The sequence below is a fragment of the Protopterus annectens genome, chromosome 9.part0, assembly GCF_019279795.1.
Source record: "Protopterus annectens isolate FY-2018-M chromosome 9.part0, PAN1.0, whole genome shotgun sequence".
Taxonomy (NCBI): Eukaryota; Metazoa; Chordata; order Ceratodontiformes; family Protopteridae; genus Protopterus; species Protopterus annectens.
Window position 1 is genome coordinate 696961171 of NC_056743.1, and position 22497 is coordinate 696983667.

Here is a 22497-nt window from a genome sequence, read left to right on the forward strand (position 1 = left end):
TGTGTGTGTGTGAAAATGCCCCCAACTCAATACATCTGGTGGCTAGAGGTACTCAGGTTCAAACCCTGTACCTTGGGTACAGGTAAAAAAGCCTAAATTCCCTAGCCACCACCACTTGTGAATTTATGCCTCATATTTTTGTTCTATTCCTCATTAAATCTGTGGTTTTCAGGATTTTTGTGGCAATAGCAAATTACTGAAGGATTGGATTCATGAAATAATGGCAGGCATTTGAATTTCAGACTTCATATTCTTCAGAAAATAAATGGTAACACAAATCCTTTTATTCTAGCAATTTTCTAAGATCAGTACTTGAAATGTGTCCCTATTGTGGGGCTGTATACCCCCATTATTGGCTTTGTCCAGGTTTTTTGTGCTAAGAGGTTGAGAGCTATGGTGAAAAGTGAGAACTGAATTCACTAAATGATGGCCATTTAAGTTTCAATCTTCCTGCTTTTCTAGAAACTGCTGATTTAGCATAGTGGTATGTTGCTCTGACTGTAATGCACAGGTTCCTGGGTTCAAGACTTGGCAGTGAAATGCATGGTGGTAACACAACATTTTATTCTAGCAACTTTCCAAAGTTATACAAGCAATGTTTAAAATGTGTCCCTGGTTTTTGGCCTTTTGTCCCCCTCCCAAAAAAAAAAAAAACTGAAATTGAAAATAAGTGAGAGAAGCTGTGCAAGATGCCTTATTTGCTTACACTACTGTCATTTTACACACACACATATATATATATATATATATATATATGGGTTTTTATCACATCATCGAACTTGTATAAGTTTGAACAATGTAATATCGAACCCAAAAGTCCGAAACGCAAATATAGTGAACCCACGGCACATCAATTTTTTTCCCAGGGTAAAAAATTGGTGGGCCGTTTTCAGGGCTTTGCTATTTCCTCCACTGTGGTGCAATCTCGGAGTTTGTATATTTAAGTATGGGGGTGTGTAGTTTAAGGTTTATGTTTTTTTTTTTTTTGTCAGGGAACAGCGATTTTTTTCCCCAGGGAAAAAAATCACTGTTCTGTGTGTTCATTATTGTGTGGTTTCAGACTTTTGGGTTCGATATTACATCGTTCGAACTTATACAAGTTCGACGATGTGATATAGACCCTAGATGTATATATATATATATATATATATATATATATATATATATATATATATATAGTGTGTCTGAAAGTATATATATATATATATATATATATAGTGTGTCTGAAAGTATACTTTTATGATGGAAATGTTCTGAATTGGGCAGTTTTGTCATTATTGGTTCATGCATTTTGTTTCATTGCCTACTGGAAAAATGTTCAAACAATAAATTTTTAAAATGTGCTTTAACTTAAGTCTAACAAGTGTGCTGTATTATACAAGGAATATAATTTAATAAAGTCAGGAAGGTGTATCAAAGAAAGCATGTATGTTTCTTGTTTTGTGTGCAAGCCAGGGACCTATGATTTGAAAACAGCCCAAAGGTAATCTTTATCCACTACTGGCCAGATGCATTTTCTTTGGATGTGGTGTGGGTTCCAATGCTGTTACAATGAATGAGTTTCAAGGGCAGAGAAGTTTTAATGCCAAGTCTATTTTCATTGTGAGACAGTGTTGCTTTGTTTAGCAGATATCTATTAGTGTCTGTGCATTGTGCTATAAAATGTAAAAATAAAATCAAAGTAATTGTAGAAGTAAAGCAGTATGCACACATTAGTGTTTATGGTAAATGGGGCGAAATAGTCAGGTAATGGGACATTGGAATGGCTGCAGGGGGACTATGGTGCCATATTTTGGTTGTCTGGTCTTCAGTTTGAAAGTTGGTATCTCACAATTCCATTGTTGTGGCAAAGTTACTTAATTATCTATGCAAATTTTATGTTAATCAGTGTACAGATTTGTACCTATTTTTCATGGGCCTTGTCCAGATTTATGATGTTTCTAGGTTGAGAATGGTGACAGTGGATATTAATCAAATGTATCCATACTCTTACAATGCAGTGATATAAAGAAGGCGAGAATATTCATCAAATAATCTTTTTTTTTCTCACTTAGAAGAGCTTCATTTCATAGAGGAATAAAACACTGACTACAGCCAACCCAAGTATGATTAGCATCTCTGGAACTGGCCATGGGAGTGAGAGAGGAATGACAAGGCATTTCCTACTTGCCTGTCACAAGGGGGAGCATATGCAACATATGTCTGGAAGTGTGGTCTCCACAATAAATCCCTACTGGAGACTGAGAATTACTGGAGGCACTTTGCCTTCAAGAAGGCAGGACATCAGTGAGGGGTTGCCATTCACAAAGCTTGGGACATGTCCCTTGCTCATACCCTTTGGATGTTCTCCCTTGAGAGGACACAGTCAACCAGACTAGGGAACTGATTATAACATTAATGAAAACATCTCAAGAGGACAGTGACACTGCTTCAGTCATCTGATCCTTTTCTTGAATAGAAAAAATAGGAAATTGGGCTCTTATCTCCTAAGAGGCTGGACAATATTGAGGGCTGGCATAATAGTGAAGGAGTTGGGTCTATATCAGAAGACCAATGGAAAAAATATCGAATGGCAAAACAGCGAAAAGACCAGACTTCTAACTTGCTATTGTGTGGGGGCTGCACCCCCCCTCCACTAAATATATATACCAACTCCAAGATCACACTACAGTGAGGAAAGGGCAAATATTCCAATCTTCACTGTACCACAATCTAGCAAACAGTAATTCGAGGTCCGGTCTTTTCGCTGTTTTGCCATTCAATATTTTTTCCATTTGGTCTTTTGATATAGATCCAAGGAGTTTACCTAACAGATACAAGGTACAGGGTTTGATTCTCACCTTTGGTCACTATCTGGTTATTGATTGGACATATAATACTCTGCCGACTGATTGCCTAGTACTTACCTATGAATCTATTTTGAGGGTCGGGGTTAGCATGATGGTGAAAATATTTATCTCACAAACATAAAGTACTGTGCTTGATTCTTACCTTTGGTCACTGACTGATTGGCTGGGTGTGTAATAATCTACAGAATGATTGCCTAGTACCTACATCTGAACATACTGAACTTCTGAAATGAGATGGTTGGACATGCCTGCTTGACATGTAGGAATAAGAAATGGAAAAAAGTGAACCCCCAATAAAATATTGATCTTTTTTAAAAATGTTTAACATCCTTTCTTTCTGCTAACACCTAAATGGTAAATTCAAAAGGATGATGATACCCTGAAGTGAGGCAATATATTGCCCATGTGTTAGTGTTAGATATTAGTGAGCAGGTTATGGCATTTATGTGACCATGTAATCTTCATCTGTCTCTTTAAAATCGATTTGTATATATAGTTTTATTCTGGTTTTTAAAGATTTTATATAGATTTATCGCATTAATACACCTTTTAAAATTCAAAAGAACAAAAGACAATGACACAAAAAAAAAACTGAAACTACTTACAATAGACTCTATACCAAAAGAAGCATTATGATTCAAAGAAAGATTAATAAGTTTGTCAATTAATATAACTGTTGTATAATTTGTAAATCAGCATTTAACATATTTAGTTTTAATCAGTTATTATATTCAGATGTAATATTTTTCTCATCTTTTAATAGTGATCAATTATTTCTGGCATACAATGTTGGCAATATTTATAAATTGCATAAAGAAGGGAGCAATTTCATTTTTTCATTTTTTTTGTGCTAACTTTTCTAGTAATGGCTAAAATACTCCAGAGAATAGGCTATTGTACACTGGAAACACTTCCAGGAACTGATGCATTAAATAAAACTAATGTTTTATATAAATTAAAATTGCCTGCCTGTAGACCTTGCAAAAAGCCATTGATCTCTTTCCAAGAAGGTTGTAAGATTTCATAATCAAAAAACGTATGCTGCCAATCAAGTTTTAACATAGATTTACATCTCAAACATCTAATGGCTTTTTTATACATGAGTTCTGATTTATAAGGGGTAAAAAAGGTTCTATGTAAAAATTTCTGTGAAAATAATTTCCAATATAAAGACGGTGTAGTTTTTGTGATGATAAAATTTAATTTTTATCAACTTCAGATAAGTATGTATGACTGATTAGTGAAAAGTAATCCCAATAATCATTTTAATAATTTTTACTACATACTTTTGTATCTTTTATCAAGCTTATAAATCTTAGGTAACTATGCTTTTCCATATCATTTGAAATAGTTTTATACTCCCAAGAAAGTAGAACAATAGATTTATCTTAAACTTCAGAAATAAATTGCAATAAATGACTGATATCTAATGAGGTAACATTTTATAAAGTTCAGGTATAATTCCATCATACTTTATTATTTTTTTTTTTATTTGCATCTATCTTTCTTTCTTTATTTGATCATAAGTCAATTTATTATGCATATTATGTAAAACAATTTCTCTTTGCAGCGCAATATCATTTGAGTTATTGCATTTATTAAAATACATTTCTTCTATGTCTATTGCTTCTTATTACTGCTTGGTGTGGGACTCTCTTTAATATGATTAAACCTAATCATTTTTGATCGAATGACTAATTTATGTAAACTTTTGGGATTGACAGAATAAGATTGTAATTGAAATTTTCCTTATTTGTGTGATACTTTATAATCTAGAACTTCAAGAGATTTTGATTGGTTTCTTCATTTCAAAAAATGAATCTTTATTAGCTTCATGTATATTCAGTTTTAAGGAGTCTTAATACTAATAACTGTATATCCCATTGTTTCCTTTATTGAAATACCACATCATCATTTTGCCATAAATGCAAGCTTTTAAAGAATCTGAAAAAAATGCATCCAAAAACCTCTCCATTGTTATTCATGTCCAAAAACCATTGGATTTTGTTAAGAAACCAATGATTAAAATCTTTTTATTTTATTATATATGTTTTTAGTCACTGACAAGAAACTATTTTTTTAAGTTTAACCATAATTTAATCTGTAATAGTGTTATAGTTTAATAAGGGACAGGATACCACTTTAACTTTTTTCAACCTGGAAATTAAATAATTTGAAATAAAAACCCTGTCTATTCTGGACTGAGTTCCAAATCTATATAGCTAATAAGTATAAACTAAATAATTAGATTCAGCAAAATCATCAGTATCTTCAATATCAATTGTTTCAATAAAACCAAATTGAGCTTTAACTGTAGCAGAGTGTCTGGGTTTGATAGAAACTCTAGTGCCTTTTTTCATTTAGCTGACAGTTAAAATCATCATAGGTTCATAGATTAGTACTAGGCTAACTGCCCTTGCGAGCCATTTTAAGCCTAGCCAATTATCCCTTGTGACACTCAAACCCTGCACCTCATGTTTGTAAGGCAAACACCTTAACCATTAGGCCACCCTCCCAACCCCAATTAGCCATTATAAGGTTTCCTTTCATATTTGAAATTATAATAGCTGTGTATTTCTTGGTAAATTTAGCACCTAGGGTTAAAGGACAACAATGGGATTCTATTATTAAATGCTCAACTTCTCTGACCTTTTTCTTCCTATTCACAGTGCCTGCTATGAATAAACAATATAGAATTTAAAATATTTTGACTGTTTCTCTCCACTAGTACAGTACCTTACCATACTGTAGTGGTTTCACTTTCAAAAAAAACTTTTATCCCACCCAGGAAAAGCTTGCTGCAGTCTCCAATTCATTGACATCATCAAGGCCAATTAATATAGGATAGCTTTCTAGCCAAGTCCCTCCTCCAAACTGATATCACCAAGATTGTGCTAAAAACCCACCTATGCTGTGGTGTCATAGCTCCCTGGTCCTTCCCCTACCTATACGGTATATTAAATACATAGTTTCATAGGACAATACTAGGCTATTGGCCCACAGGCCCTTATAAGCCTAGCCAAGAACTTTTCCTGTGCTGTCACAAAGTCAGCACCTGTTTTCCCTGTACAGCAAGGACACATGTGGGATTCCAGGGGTGTATTTTCTACTTCCCATCCAGTTGTCCAGGTTCCTCTTAAAGAGGGCTAGTGAGGTATTCTGCTTGACATGGACAGGGAGTCTATTCCACAGATGGGGGAGTCTTTGGGACACAAATCTATCCTGCCAACAAGTTCTATTAATGTCACAGATGAGGTTGACACCTTGCATCCGGGTTGCGCGAGTGGTGCTTGACTTATGGATATGTAGCAACTCCATCAAGGCTGGGTCTGAGACAGCCTTGTATACCAGACACAGGTCACCTCTGAGCAGTCTGTATGAAACTAAGTAGAGGGACAGGGCTTTTAGCCTATCTGTAGGGGATAGGTGTTCGAGACCCTGGATTTTCCTGGTCAGGAACCTCTGTGGTCTCTCCAGCTGCTGCATGTGCTTGGCAGGGTACATGCCAAAGTGGGCATTGTACTCGATAATGGGTCTGATAAGGGAGGAGTACAGGGATGTTATGACCTCCTTGCTCTTGGATGAAATACCCTTGTAAAATGCCTTCTGTACAATGGAGGCAATATGGTGGTCAAAAGTCAAGTTGCCATCAACCTGAGTGCCCAAGTCCCTCATGACTGATTGCATGCTTAGTACATTGTTATTAATGTGATAATTAGTGAGGTTGCCATTTTCCCCAAAGGGGATAATGATGCATTTCTTGGTATTCAGTTTGACGCCATGCTTTTGGCATCAGTCATTAGTTTGGATAAGACCCCCTTTGAAGGATGTCCACATCACTAAGCAATTTAAGACAATGCCCAGCTTGAAGTCATTTGCAAACTTGGTCAGTCACATACCACTGGTTTTGGCTTGCACCTCAGAAAAGTATATACCAAACAGTAGAGGGCCTAAGGCCGATCCTTGGGGTACACCGCTTGTGACAGGTCTACTACTAGAGGTGGCTTCCCTTATTTTGACTGAGTGGGTTCTATCAGTGAGTCAAGTTAGCTACCCATCTGGTAACATGTGGGTTGATGCCTAGCTGGGAGAGTTTGTCAATTATGCCTGAGTGGGGAATAGTGTCAAAGGCTTTGGCTAGGTCAAGGTTGGCGGTGTGCATCATCTTCCCCTTGTCCATGGCTTGGTGACTGTTTCGAAGAAGTTGACAAAGTTTAACAGACATGATCTCCCTTTGACAAAATTAAACTGTGTGGAATCAAGCATTTGGCGGTTGCCAATGTCCTTGTTTTTTAAGGCACATGATAATGCGTTCATGGCCTTGCAGATCAGGCTAGTTAGGCTGATGGGTCTATGATTGCCTGAGTCAGTGGAAGCTCCACCTTTGTGTAGAGGGATGATGGTGGCAGTCTTCCATTCGGCTGGGATGAAGCCAGTGCTCAGGCTTTGGTTGAATATGATGCCTAATGGGGCTGAGATCTCTTGCCTGAATTCATGTAGGATGCAGCCAGGGATGTTGTCATGTCCCTTGGAGGCTGTATTTTTTGCCTTTTAGAGGGCATTAAAGACCTGCTCCCTGCTGATGAGGGAGGGGCAGGTGCTGAGGATGTCCTGGTTTACTGATGGGGGGACAGAAGTGTGAAGTTTTCACTGAACCTGTCTGCCAGCAGGTTGACTATATCTACAGCATTTCTGCATGTGGTGTTCTTGACCACCAGTTCAGAGCAGATTTGGGTGCTACCTTTGAGACTGCGGATGTATGTGAAGGAGGCCTTGTGATTGTCCTTAGTGGATGTGGCCAATTTGGACTCAAAGTTAGCCTTAGAGGATTTCACCAGTGACCTTATTTGTTTGTTCAGACAAAGGAGATATTGCTTCCAACTTGGCACCTGCTTCTTCTTGGTCCTGAACAGCAATTTCTTCCTTTTATTATAGAGTTTGTTTATTGCTGCTGTCCACCAGACAGGTTTACTCTTCCTTGAGGAAGATGATTTGGTTCTGTCAGGTATTGCCGAGTCCATGTAGCAATGTAGGTGCTCATATAGTTTTTTGGTGCAGGCTTGGACATTAGGGCTAGTTCCAACTGAAGGGACAGTGGCTGTGAAGCTACTTATACCTGTTCTTAGGAGCTTGTAGTCAGCTTTGGAAAAGTTTTTTATTTGACCCTGACAAACTTGGGGTCAGGGGAGATGGTGACTTTGAAAGTGTTCACTTTATGGTCTGATCTTACCAAGGAGGATGACACTGTAGGGGTGCTACAGTGGCTACTCATATTGGTTAGTATCAGGTCCAGGATATTTTCACCTCTAATGGGGGTCTTGACCAGCTGATCCAATGCATTGGCATTGATGAAGTTGAGAAATCTCTGGATGTTTGTGTTTGGGCTGGAATAGGTCTTCAACACTATGGTTGGGTAATTAAAGTCACCTAGGATCAGGGTAGAGGGATGAATCTTGGTGGATTCAAGTAAGTCCAGATAGGTGGAGTGGACATTCTGAGCCATGGTTGGGGGTCTGTAGCTAGCTATGATTTGAATAGGTTTTTTGTCAACAGTTAATTGCTCCTGGAGTGTCTGCTGTGTGTCATACAGTTTGACCAGCCTGGAGGTGTGTATGTCTTTGATAAATATGATAAAACAAGTCCTGCTGACAGCAAAGTTGTGCTCAACCACATACCAAGTAATATAAACAAAAATGTAGAACACAGCACCACAGCAAACCAATAAAAAGCAGATGGCAAAGAGCAGTATAAAATCCAAATAGACTTTTTTTTCGAACACAGGTGAGCGATAAAATCGCTTCTTCAGACCATACAAAAATGTATGGCCTGAAGAAGGGATTTTATTGTGAAAGCACTCACCTGTGTTCGAATAAAAGTCTATTTGGATTTTATGCTGCTCTTTGCCATCTGCTTTCTATTGGTTTGCTGTGGTGCTGTGTTCTACATTTTTGTTTATATGTCTTTGATAAATATTGAATCTCCACCTCCTTTGGCTTTGTAGCCCTCTTTTTGGGGTCTGAAAGTATGGTAGTCTGAGTAACTTGTAAGGCTGGGGTGCTCGCCACAGCTTTGAACCAGGTTTCAGTGACTGCACAAATGTCAGCATCTTCCAGGGTGAGGAATGCTTGCAATGAGTGCAGTTTCATGTTAAGACTCCTAGTGTTTAGCAGCATGACCTTTAAATTTTGTTTAGAAGAACTTTTCATGTTGGTAATTTTGTCCTCATGACCTTACCTAAAAAAAGCACTATGGGGGAGGCAAGAGCCTTTGCCACTAGCCTGAAGCCCAGGAGAGACAGATGAAGGCCATCTCTGGCAAAGCATCGTGGTCTGTCATTCATGTCCTCCCAGGCTGTCAGGTACTGGATACCCTTGAAATGACACCAGAAACTAAGCCAATTATTAAAGTCAATCATTTTCTGCTTCTATTGAGGCATCATTCTGGGTAACAGTAGGATGCTGCTTAAGGCTAGGGACATACCTGCTTGGGGCACATATTCAGGGAGCTCAATCATGTATCTCTTCATATAGTCCAGATAGGTATGTCTCAAATCATTCACACCAACATGGACTATGACAGAGTCATAACAGTACCTGTTGTTGAAAGCCTTGCATGCGTGCATGATATGGTGGATTCTAGCACCTGACAAACAACTTACTGTGGCTTTCCCCTTGTCTAGCCTGGTGAGGAGCACATTTGTGTGTCTCATGATAGAGTCTCCTATGACTAGTATGTTGGGTTTGTAGTTTGGCCTTAGAGGCTGTGAGACACACGTGTGTGTGCTATGTGTGGTGTTTGGTGCTGTGGTTTGTGATGTGTGCATGTGTTTTTGCCTCAGAGGTCTATTTTGTTTAGGCATGTATTTGCTGAGAACCTCTGCATATGTGGGAATGTGTTGTACAGGTGTGGGTGGTGTTAGTGGTGCAGTGTTTGTGGTGTTTGAGCATACAACCTTCTCAGTGCCAGATGTACTGGTTTGTGATTGAGACAGCAAGGACTCTAGGTTCTTAATGTAATTGCATCTCTCACATATTGTGTTCCTTGGTGGTAGTAGTAGAGGGTTGTCTGTGTACATGGGGCAGTTGCTACACTTGTCTCAGGATGCCCATATCAACCAGACTAGCAGAAGAAATCATACTAAAGTGTCCATCCATGGTTGTCAGAAATTGTGGAAGAGAGATCAGGGATAGTAGAGTGGGTACTACCTGCAATTGCAAACAAATCAGTTGTATGATACACTCCTTGGCAGGAAAATCGGAACAAACAAACGTGCTTAACAAATGGAGAAAATTTCCACTTAATCCCTTTTAAAGAGTGAAAATAGCTAAAAATGCATTACAGTGAAAACAATAACTAAAATGATTTAACAGGCTCAGTAAGGCAGACAATTGCAGTACAATAGTGCATATTTGTTTATAGTAATAAAATACAGTAAAACAATTGACAGCAGACATAAAAAAGTGCAATAAATGGTAAGTATAAGAAATTGTTTGTTTGTTTGTTTGTGTCTTTCGGCTTTTCCCGGTTAGGGGTCACCACAGCGGAACTCCGGTCCGCTAATGATTGGCAGTTGATTTTTACGTACCGGCTTGCCAGACCTGACACACAACCTTCAACGAAGGTACGCCCATTCACTCATGTCTCCACGCTGAAGACGCTCTAGCTGAGAAACAAACCGGACAGCGACTTACTGTGAGAAATATATAGTAAAAATAAGCAGGAAAACAGGCAACTTATGTTTTTTAGGAAGCACAGAAGCCTCTAGTTGTCTGAAATATCAGCACAGAGTTGTGACTGTGCCCCTCCTTCGTTCAGCTCAGTATGAATAAGCAGAAACCCACTCAAGGGTGGGGGTTAAATACTAGAAGGTTAAAACCTAAAACAACTTTAAAAAAATGCTCAGAAGAACCAATGAGGTGCTTACTCGAAGCCCTACACCAAGCCAACCTTTACCAGCCAGGGACCAAGCATTACAATCCTCTCACTAGAGTGCAGAAGGGCCATCTCTGATCCAAGATGGCCTGGAAAATGTGTTCAGAACAAACAGTCACTACAAACAGACAACCAGGCCCAGAAAGAGCAACCCCGAGTATGGACTACGCTACAGCTACTAGCTACACTATTTTAGGTAGAAAACACTACAGAAATATTTGCCACAGCAGAAAAACAGCAGTGAGACACTAAATAAAAGTTTAAAAAAAAGAGCAAGGAGACTCTAGAGAATGCTTTTACTGCAATCAGTTGTATGATACACTCCTTGGCAAGAAAATCAGAACAAACAAACAGATGCTTAACAGAAAATTTACAGATAAACCTTTCAAACAGTGAAAATGGCTAAAAAAGCTTTACAAACAGTGAAAACAATAACTAAAATGATATAACAGGCCCAGTAAGTCAAACAATTGTAGTACAGCAGTGCAGATTCGTTTATAGTAATAAAATACAGTAAAAATGTTGGCAGCAGACAATTAAAAAAAGTGCAACAAATGGTAAAAATAAGCAAGAAAACAGGCAACTTGTGTTTTTAGGAAGCTCAGAAACCTCTAGTCATCTGAAATCTCAGCACAGAGTTGTGGCTGTGCCCCTCCTTCATTCAGCTCAGTGTGAAGTCAGTATAGACCAACTGTATCTTAGAATACATTGTATATTACAATGGTCGTTGAGACCTGGTTCAGCAAAAGCATTCAATCTAATTTGCCATGTTAGTTCACATTCTTCCAAAATTAAATTATAAGGACCACCTCAGATGTTGTCTGCCTTACTGGGCCTGTTATATCATTTTAGTTATTGTTTTCACTGTTTGTAAAGCTTTTTTAGCCATTTTCACTGTTTGAAAGGTTTATCTGTAAATTTTCTGTTAAGCATCTGTTTGTTTGTTCTGATTTTCTTGCCAAGGAGTGTATCATACAACTGATTGCAGTAAAAGCATTCTCTAGAGTCTCCTTGCTCTTTTTTTTAAAACTTTTATTTAGTGTCTCACTGCTGTTTTTCTGCTGTGGCAAATATTTCTGTAGTGTTTTCTACCTAAAATAGTGTAGCTAGTAGCTGTAGCGTAGTCCAGACTCGGGGTTGCTCTTTCTGGGCCTGGTTGTCTGTTTGTAGTGACTGTTTGTTCTGAGCACATTTTCCAGGCCATCTTGGATCAGAGATGGCCCTTCTGCACTCTAGTGAGAGGATTGTAATGCTTGGTCCCTGGCTGGTAAAGGTTGGCTTGGTGTAGGGCTTGGAGTAAGCACCTCATTGGTTCTTCTGAGCATTACAGCTACGGCACGGGAAAGTACCTACCCTAACTGATGTGGGTCGACTTTCCCTCTGTTTCTCATAGCACAACATATCTTTCAAACTTCTAGTTTTCTTATAAGAGAAACTCGGGTAAGTGCCTATAAGCATCTTAAGTCTGTCATCCAATTGCAAAATCCCCCAGTTCTTCCTGATGACATCTGTAATCTTCTTGTTTTTATCCGTATAAGTAATGACCATCCTTTTCTTACATATAGGAGGTCTAACTTGCTCAGAGTTATTGGTGAAACGCTTGTTAATGTGTGGTTGTGCTCGCCCATTGCGATCAACATGTTGCAAAGCTAACAAATCACTATCATGATACCCCCTGTTCTTAAAGTCATCATGTAAATTGACTAATATTGTTTCAAAACTCCTGTTTTCGCTTATCAAACGAGAGCACCTCATAGCTTGATTCCTTATAATGTTCTTATGTATGTGAGGTGGGTGCATGCTATCACGATGTAAGTAAGCATTTTTCCTGCACGGCTTCCTATATATCTTAGTTTCTAACCTACCCTCCCTCTTCTTAAGGGTCACATCTAAAAAACTGATGCGATCTCTAGACCATTCCCCAGTTAATTTCAAAAATGTAGTGGTATTGTTAATGTGAGTCAAAAACTCACTGAGAGTCAACAAATCACTGCTCCAGATGAAAAAAGGTAATCTAAAAATGCCAACCTTTGGCACAACTTACCCGGACTTATTATCTCATTGGCAGAGACTCAACATTGAGACAAGTAACAATTACATGAAGTTACTGATTAAACAATACGGCAGTATTGAAACCGAACTAGTCAAGGAAGCATTAAATATTAAGCAGAGCCTATCTTCTTGTCTTTCACATCAGCAATTAACGGAATTTTTGACTGAGCTATCGGCTACTTTTTCAGCAGCCAACAACAGATTGTTAATACAAAAGAAGAAGAAGCTCGAATGTGATTGCCTTGATTTCTCACGGGGAAATGTATTTTGTTGGCCGAGAGAATCCATCCAGCAGCATGTTGCCGTTACGCCATCTACGTCAACAATTAGTGGTACGGATGGTAACCCTGTTCCGTCCCACACATCCTCAGTTTCGAATATGCCGACTAGTCATTTAGAAGAGACCTTGGAGAGACGCGTTATAGCCAGCTCACAAGAGGTTAGACATCCGATGGAGTCCACATCACGTATAGAAGAGTGTTGACTAATTAGTGTAGACAATACTATACATCCTCCGCTTGGTGTAAGGGAGTTGCCTGATATACCCTTAGAGGAACAGCAATCTACTCTCAGTCCAAGAGTTTTGGAACAGCCTGCTACAGAAGTGGAGCCTGTGGTTAGAAGGAAGACTGTTCTACAACCACCGGAGAATATTGTAGGGGAATGTTCGAATTTATCGTTCCCTTTAACCTTTCAAGCAACCAAACCCAGGATTTGGAGCCCTCAGAACAACACCAAAAAACGCAAGCAGTCGAGCGACTCGGGAGAAGGGAACAAGAAATCCTTCAAGACAAAAGTCATGAACTGGTAATTAATTTATCAAAATATCAATTAACTAATGTTGAAATGACTGTTTTGAACTGTGGCTTATCCTTTGTCCCTTCTCAGGGGATGGACATCAGTGCTTTAATTATAGAGTTAAAACTGTTTAACTAGAGGTTTGAATTTAGACTTACATTTTGAGAATAATAATGAGAATAGAGCACCTATTAATGTGTTTATGAAACCCTCTACATTTGTACCAGAATTACACCCACTCATGGATAGTTTTGAGAGGGTCTGTGTTAATGATTTTTACAATTTATATTCAAGAGAAACGTTCAAATCTGAGTTTTTTAACTTAAACTCACAAGAAAGGACAGCACTTAGGTCTCTCCAGGATAATAATGACGTTATTATCAGACCCGCAGACAAAGGTGGAGCAATTGTGGTGTTGGATGTAGACTACTACCACACTACGATGTGCTCTGTGCTTGCAGATACAGCAACATATAGGGTTATGAATAGTTTAGAATTAAATAAGGTCATTGGTAATGTACATGCAGAGCTTTATGAGTTATTGATGTGCAATTTTATAGATGCTAGTCTCTACAAATGTTTTCTTGTTGAGAAACCTCTAGTGCCTGTGATTAGAGGCTTACCAAAGGTACATAAAACATTGACTAATCCTTTATTTAGACCAATCGTCTCTGGGAGAGGCTGGCTTACTGAGAGTATCTCTATATATATCAAAAAACAACTTAGACCTGTGGTAGAATCCACAGGTTCAATTCTAAGATACACTCAACACTTTTTAGAGTCGTTGGCTATTGATACAGAGAGTGTTGCTCTCACTGATGAAGATTATATGGTTACTTTGGATATTCAATCCCTCTTCACCAGCATATCAAATGACATAGGTATAGATTATTTGAGGCTATTCCTTTTAAGCAAGGGCTTCAGCAACAGTAAAATTATGATGATAACCACTTTGATGGAGTTGGTATTGGAAAATAATGTGTTCATTTATGACAGCAAATATTATTTACAGATTATGGGTGTAGCGATGGGCACGTCATGTGCTAATTCATAGGCTAACTTGGTATTAGCGTACTGGGAAACTACATATATTTTTTCAAATACTATGTACTACAGACATATTAAACATTATAAACGCTTTGTAGATGACCTTTTTTTCATCTGGAGCAGTGATTAACAATACCACTACATTTTTGAAATTAGCTGGGGAATGGTCTAGAGATCGCATCAATTTTTTAGATGTGACCCTTAAGAAGAGGGAGGGTAGGTTAGAAACTGAGATATATAGGAAGCCTTGCAGGAAAAATGCTTATTTACATCATGATAGCATGCACCCACCTCACATACATAAGAACATTATAAGGAATCAAGCTATGAGGTGTTCTCGTTTGACAAGCGAAAACAGGAGTTTTGAAACAATATTAGTCAATTTACATGATGACTTTAAGAACAGGGGGTATCATGATAGTGATTTGTTAGCTTTGCAACATGTTGATCACAATGGGCGAGCACAACCACACATTAACAAGCGTTTCACCAATAACTCTGAGCAAGTTAGACCTCCTATATGTAAGAAAAGGATGGTCATTACTTATACGGATAAAAACAAGAAGATTACAGATGTCATCAGGAAGAACTGGGGGATTTTGCAATTGGATGACAGACTTAAGATGCTTATAGGCACTTACCCGAGTTTCTCTTATAAGAAAACTAGAAGTTTGAAAGATATGTTGTGCTATGAGAAACAGAGGGAAAGTCGACCCACATCAGTTAGGGTAGGTACTTTCCCGTGCCGTAGCTGTAATCATTGTTCGTTTATATCAAGTAGGGCCCCATCTGAACACCCAGATACTAAGAAGGTTTATAAATTCAGTCACTATGCAGATTGCAAGACCCGTAATATAGTATATCTTGCTGTATGTCGCATGTGTAGTATGTTTTATGTAGGGAAGACCAACAGAACACTTCGTGAGAGGATTAGAGAGCACTTGTATGCCATCAATAAAGAAAATGAGAACAATGCCTTAGTGAGACATATACTGTGTGAAGGTACCAGACACAATTTTGAATTTTTAGTATTAGAATTGATACATACATCTATGAGGCTAGGAAAACATTAGCAATTTCACAGAGAAGGAGGAGAATAAATGGATCATCAGACTGCAAGCAGATGTTGGACACGGCCTCAATGAAAGAGTTACCATTAAACCTTTCCTTAGGGACCGTGCACTTAAACATTAATATTTTTGCAGGTTAATGCTTTCAGCATATATTTTAGCAGGTTAATGCTTCAGCAGGTATATATGTATTTTTGCAGGTATAAGATTTTTTTTTTATATAAATATTTTTATAGGCATATGTGTATATATATATATATATATATATATATATATATTTTTATGAATACAAAACATACATTTTTATAAATACAAAAATATATATTTTTATAAATACAAAATATACATTTTTATAAAGACAACATATATATTTTTTGTTAGTATATTTTTTGTCAGTATGTTTCTCATTTTTGCAGTGTTCTATATTTTTGCATTTTTGATTGTGAACTTGTAGTCATTGGTTCATGTGATCATGCTTTTGACTATTTTAAGGAGCTTGTTTGTTAAGCTTTATTCAAGTCTGATGAAGCGTCCTTTGCAGACGTGAAAGCGCTTACTGTCCAGAATAAAGGTTTTATTATTCTACAAATTGTGATTTTTCACCTTCTTTTTGACTGGTGGTCTTCGATAGCTGTGGAGTACCTGCACCTTTGTTTTATAGTCGTTTCTTGTTGGCACAGCAGATACTTTACCCTTGGAGAATTCTGTTTTTTTCCATTCTTTCATAATATTTTAGTTTATTAGGCGTAATTTAGAGCACATTTAGAGAACATTTTGAACACCTTATTCAGTTAGGAAGTTTTCCAGGTTCCTTTTTCTCTTTCCATATCATTTAGATGTAGTTTTCCTTCACACATGCACCAAAATCAATGGAAATGCTACAGAACAGAAAATTGAACATTAAAATTTTTCCTTGATTGAATAAGTGCTCATGTGCACCAAAAAACTTAAGTCCTGTAGGTTTCTAGCTGTATTATACTGATCTGTAGCATTAAAATTGTTTTTGGTGCACTTGTGAAAGCCCATAACAGACTGTAAATGAACTATTTTACTTTTCCTTTGTCCTGTCCACCCCCCATCCCTTCAACCAGCTCAGTGTTAACATATTGCTCTAAGAGGCTGTGCAGTGTTAAGTTTGAACTGCATTCATGGCCACTGTCTCTGTTTATTAACATACTTTCATTTATTGTTTTTGTTTTATCTCTGGAAGCCCTCAGTTTGCTCCCTACCATGCTAATGCATGTGGAATTTTGTTGTCATAGCAATAGTCGCCTTGCAAGGGAAAGCAATTGCTTTTATATACAACTCTGTTGCTACAACTGCATCCATGGGAATGTCCGATCTTATTTTGCACTTATTATGCTGGTTAGCAAGTGTAAAATAAAAAAAGTAGTGCCGAATTAAATTTCTAAAGAAGTGTGCGTGATTGTGTGTGTGCATGATAGTGCAACCGTGTTCTATCTAGCTGTTACTTTACACTCAGTGAACAGCGTTTCTGCTGTTTACTGAGTGAAAAAAGGTAAACGTGTGTGTGTGTGTGTGTGTGTGTGTGTGTGTGTGTGTGTGTGTGTGTGTGTGTGTGTGAGTGTGTGTGTGTGTGTAAAGCACTTTCTGCACAGCATTTTCAAGCCCACCATAGCCAGGAGGCTTAACAGTACAATCTACCACCTCACCAAACTTACAAAAGTTCTCAACTAAGTCTTTTTTGCTCATATCCAGCTCAGGCCTTCAGTAAACATTTTCCTGGGAAATAAATAGGTTGCAATTATAAAAATCATTCTATGAACAAATGTGCAACTCTCATCTGCATCAAGTACTGTATTAAATTATTGTGCCTTAAGAACGCCAAACAATACATTTAGAAAACTTCCAAATTATTTTGTAAATTCCACATCAGAAGCGTTGCTACCTAGTATTATGTTGTGCAAAAACAGATCCGTGCCATCCAGAATACGTATCCCTGGTGAAAACAGGTCTCTATCATATTATCGAATAATAAAAACCTTGAACACTCTAAAGAGCGAAAATGCCGGAACTCGAAGTTCCGTTATTGAGATTGCAATACGAGTGGGATATTTGCCTTTCCTCACTGTAGTATGATCCTGGACTTGGAATATATATTAAGGGGAGGGCACAGCCCCCCACAATAAGGAGCTCAAGTTTCAGCATTTTCACTCTTTAGAGCAATCGGGATTGTTATTATTTGATAATATAATATAGACCTGTGAAAATAACCCAGATTTCCAACAGCAACTAGAATCGGTGGCTTTGTATTAGTGAAGTACCTTGCAAGATGAACAGTAGCAAGTACCACCTAAACACTGCCCACCGGCCAACAATCAGTAATGCTTTAGTAAACTTAATTAATATTCATACCAATGGAGGCATGAATATTCATTGCCTATTCAGAGTAATATTTTCCCTCAATGTAGTGTGATCTCAGAGTTGGTATACTTAAAACGGGGGGGGGGGGGGGTGGATGGAAAAACTGACTATACTGTAAAACAACTTTAATAACAATTGTAATAGTGAAAATAACAAATATAGTGTGCTTAAACGGGTGATGAGTATTGTGTTGTGATACACTACGGTTCTCCCTGTCACCCCGTGTTGCTCTTCCTGATTTGCTTAGTCTGTGTCATATGATAGGCTAGAAAGCAGGTCTGTTTCATTCATAACATTTTTACTTTAATGCTGTACTTTCTCCTACTGCTGATAAGGCATTCATTTTACATAATTATTTGTATTTATTCCATTTTTATCGAGTGGATGGGCTGATCAGACATGACTTTTTTCAGTCATAACCCAGAGCACAGTGTGGCAAGACAGTTACAAAAAAAACTGAAAGGCAGAAAGATTTCCAATATTTGTTAGTATTTCCATGCCACACACAAGTTATCTCTTTAGAGTATGCATTTTGGATGAGGAGGAATATATGGGTTCTGAAAAACATCTTTGCAGTATCTGGTAATTATATCTCTCAGCCTTTGACTTTTAAACAAATGTAACACTGAGCAGCTTAACAATCATAGCAGTGGGTCAGTGACAGAAAATGTTTGTACAACCTTAGTTTACTCATTTAAGTAGGCACCAGACAACAAAATAGGAGTTCATTCCTTTCTGCACGTTTCACAAAACCTGGAATGAGTGCCGTTCAACTACAACAGTATGCAAGAGGTACCACCACTGTATGCATGATGTCACACATAAATCTGCATACATGTCTGTCATGGCCTGTTTCCATGCCCTTTACCCCTGTCAGTCGTGACTTGACACTCCCACTTCTGCACAGAACTGGGTGCAAGGTACTTCACTAATACAAAGCCGACTCAGCACACCCGTCCCATATTTAACATTTTTAAGCCCTAAAAATGAGTAATATTCTACATAAGGAAAGCTTTTCTCCATCAAAGTACTTCGTAGCTCTGCAGCGTCTTCTCAAGCTTGCACACATGCCAACGCAGAAGTTAAAGTTCCGGTATGAGAGTGAGAGAGTGAGAGAGTGAGTGAGCAAGTGAGTGATTCTATCTGCGAGCATGTGAGCAAGACAGCAGAAAGAAGGTAGGAGTGTGTGTGTGTGAGAGAGCAGAGAGAGGTTGTGTGTTTGAGTGTGAGAGAGAGAGCAGAGAGAAGTCAGGTGTGTGTGTGTGTGTGTGTGTGTGTGTGTGTGTGTGTGTGTGTGTGATACAGCACTGAGAAGGTAGATGTGTGTGTGTGTGTGTTTGTTTAACATACCTCTGAACTGCAGAGATTTAGCCTCATAGTTTTGGTATGTTTCTCTTAAAATAGGTGCGTTTCTGGCAAGTCAGAATTGAAGTCACTAAATGACCTACACACAAGTTTCATACATCATATTCTTCAAAAAATGCCTGCTAACACAAATCCTGTCATTCTAGTAACTTTTTAATTCAAAAAGAACACTAAATTACATATACACGAGTTTCATGCATCATATCCTTCAGCAATGTTCTAAGTCAAAAAGAGCAATGTTTAACAACTGTACCTATTTTTCAGCCCTTATACCTCTGTTATTTTAAGCCAGATTTCTTGAACTAAGAGGTTGAGAGATACTCTCATACGTCTCAACTGTCCAGATTTTTGCCTAATATTTTGACCTATTCCCAATAAAATTTGTGGTTTTCTGTCAGATCAGTGAGGACTGAAATAACTCAATGGGGGGAATTTAATAAAGCCTACACAGTCTTTTTTTACCATGTAGACATCATGCCATGGTGCTCACACCAAAGTCAGCAGGTTTGTGATTCAGTAAGCAGTGCTTGGCGGTATACATGCACGTGCCAACATGGGAAGTTCTGTGGCATGCAAATCACCTCATAAGCAGGTGAATCTCATGCAAATGAGGCAGGTAGAGTGATCCAACAAGCAGATAGGCAGCCCTGTAGACTCTGTGTCAATGTCCATAGTGTATATGGAAAAATTCCATGTACAGGACTGTGAAACAACAAAAGGGACTGTAAAAATGCAGATAGATGGACAGAAATGGCATAGCACACACATATATGAGTGAAACTATCCTCTGTGTGTCTCAAAAGTTATATTAAATATATTAAAATAAATATATTTTTTTAATAATCTGCAGATCCCTTCTGTGTAAGCAGAGAACTGTGTTGGTGTCCACAGAGGAGGTAGTTGACATCAGGAGAGGGTGTGTCAACTAACTTCTGACCTGATTGGGGCACAGCTGCGCCTGTTTGCATGGCTTGGTGCCATGCCGAGCATGCAAGTCTGGTGGGGGTGTGCACTGATTTTTAAGCTTCGTTTAGCTACAGGGTGCTTGTTTCCACATGTTTGCGTGACACACCACTGCGCTCAACGTGGAAGTCTGGGGGTGTGTGTCCACTGACAGCTAAGCTTTGTTTACCCATGGGGCATGTATTTGTACGCCATACCACATTGCTGAGAGTATCTAAAAGGCCAATAATGTATTAATTATTGTTAATCCTTGTTTAACATAAACTAGTGCCATTAAATGAAGTTAATGATATAGTAGGCAGGTGCAATGCATCATAGGTAGCTAATCACACAGACAGCACCTACAGGAGAGCACTATAAAGTATGCATACACCCTACAATCTGATTTTCCCTCATACTTTGCACCACTGGAGTACAGAATGGGAATTTTAGCTGAAAGAATGTTAGGGGCTGCTGCAGGTCTGCTACATCTGTATGTGCTAGATGCTGAAGGCAATGCTGCTGCTGCTGACAATAGGTCTAGACAGAGAAGGAGAAGAGTGTTCAGGCCAAGGGTAACCTTCCAGGATTTACATAGCTACATGAGCTGGAGATTGTAGAGCACTACAGGGTGGACAGGGACATACTACAAGAACTCACTGAGCTCTGCTGCCCTCAGCTCAGACCAAGAGTTAACAGAGGGGAACCCATCCTAGTGGAAACAAAGGTATGTGTAGCCCTTAGGATAATAACCACAGGTATCTTGCAAAGACCAACTGGGGACATGATGGGGGTCTCACAGGCATCAGCATCCAGGGTACTCCACCAGTTCCTGGATGCTATGCTACCACATGCCAGTGAGCACATTTATTTTTCCCTCACTCCTGAGGTGAGGGCCAGCAATATGCAATACTTCTGCATGTAGCACACTACCCTGAGGTACTGGGTGATATAGACTGCACCCATGTACACATCAAGGCACCACCGATGAGGAGTGTAGAATCTACATCAACCACAAGGGGTACTGCTCCATCAACTGCCAGGTCATGTGCAATGCCCAAGGCATTATCATGAATGTGTGTGCTGGCAGCCCTGGTAGCTATCACGACTCCCATATCTGCCATGCATTACAGCTTTACCAGATGTTTGCTGGCGGACATCCCACATGGCCATTTACTGGGGATGCTGGCTATGCACTGGAACCGTGGATGTTGACGCCCATCAGAAATGCACACACACCCATGGAAGAATGCCATGATGATGCACATGCACAAACTAGGAACATCATAGCGTACGTGTTTTGGTTGCTGGGTTATGGTTCTGGTGCTTTGATATATCTGGTGGAGCCCTGCCGTACTCACCAGCCACATGTGCACATATGTTCACAGTTTGTGCCATCCTACACAATATCATCCTGTGGAGGCAGCTGCAGCAGGATCAGCAAAGGGAAGGGATACACACACACCCACCCACCAGTGCCTAAGTCACCACAGCCAAACTCACAGGGGGACTCAGAGGATGAGCAACCTGATGCTGTCCCTGTAGGCAGACGTAGGCATGCCAGTATGCCCTGGCATTGGCTAAGAGACAAGGCATAGTACATTCACTGACAACCTAGGGCCCTAGGAACTGACACCTCACTCCTACGCACATACAGTACATATATTAAAATAGCTGATGCCCACACAACCTGTATCTATGTATTGGCTGTGTACTGTTTGCATCACACAAGAGTCAGCCCTGAACCACAGTTCTGTCAACTGCTGTGATCGCAAGGTAAGTCTCTAACCTACACACTAATTGTAAGGATTACTATAATAAGGTATTATATATATGGATCTGCTGCTGTTATGCAAGGAAATATAGTGGGTGATGTGGTCTGATTTCACATCTACATGGTACTACAGATACCCAGTCCAATAGTATGTGTTCCTCAATATTTACTAGGCCTCATGGTTGGAATATTCATGACATCAGGCAAGGAAGATGTGAAAAGTGGGCACACATGATATCTGGACTTCTGTCTACCCAAGCTGATCAAGTGCTGTTTTCCCCCA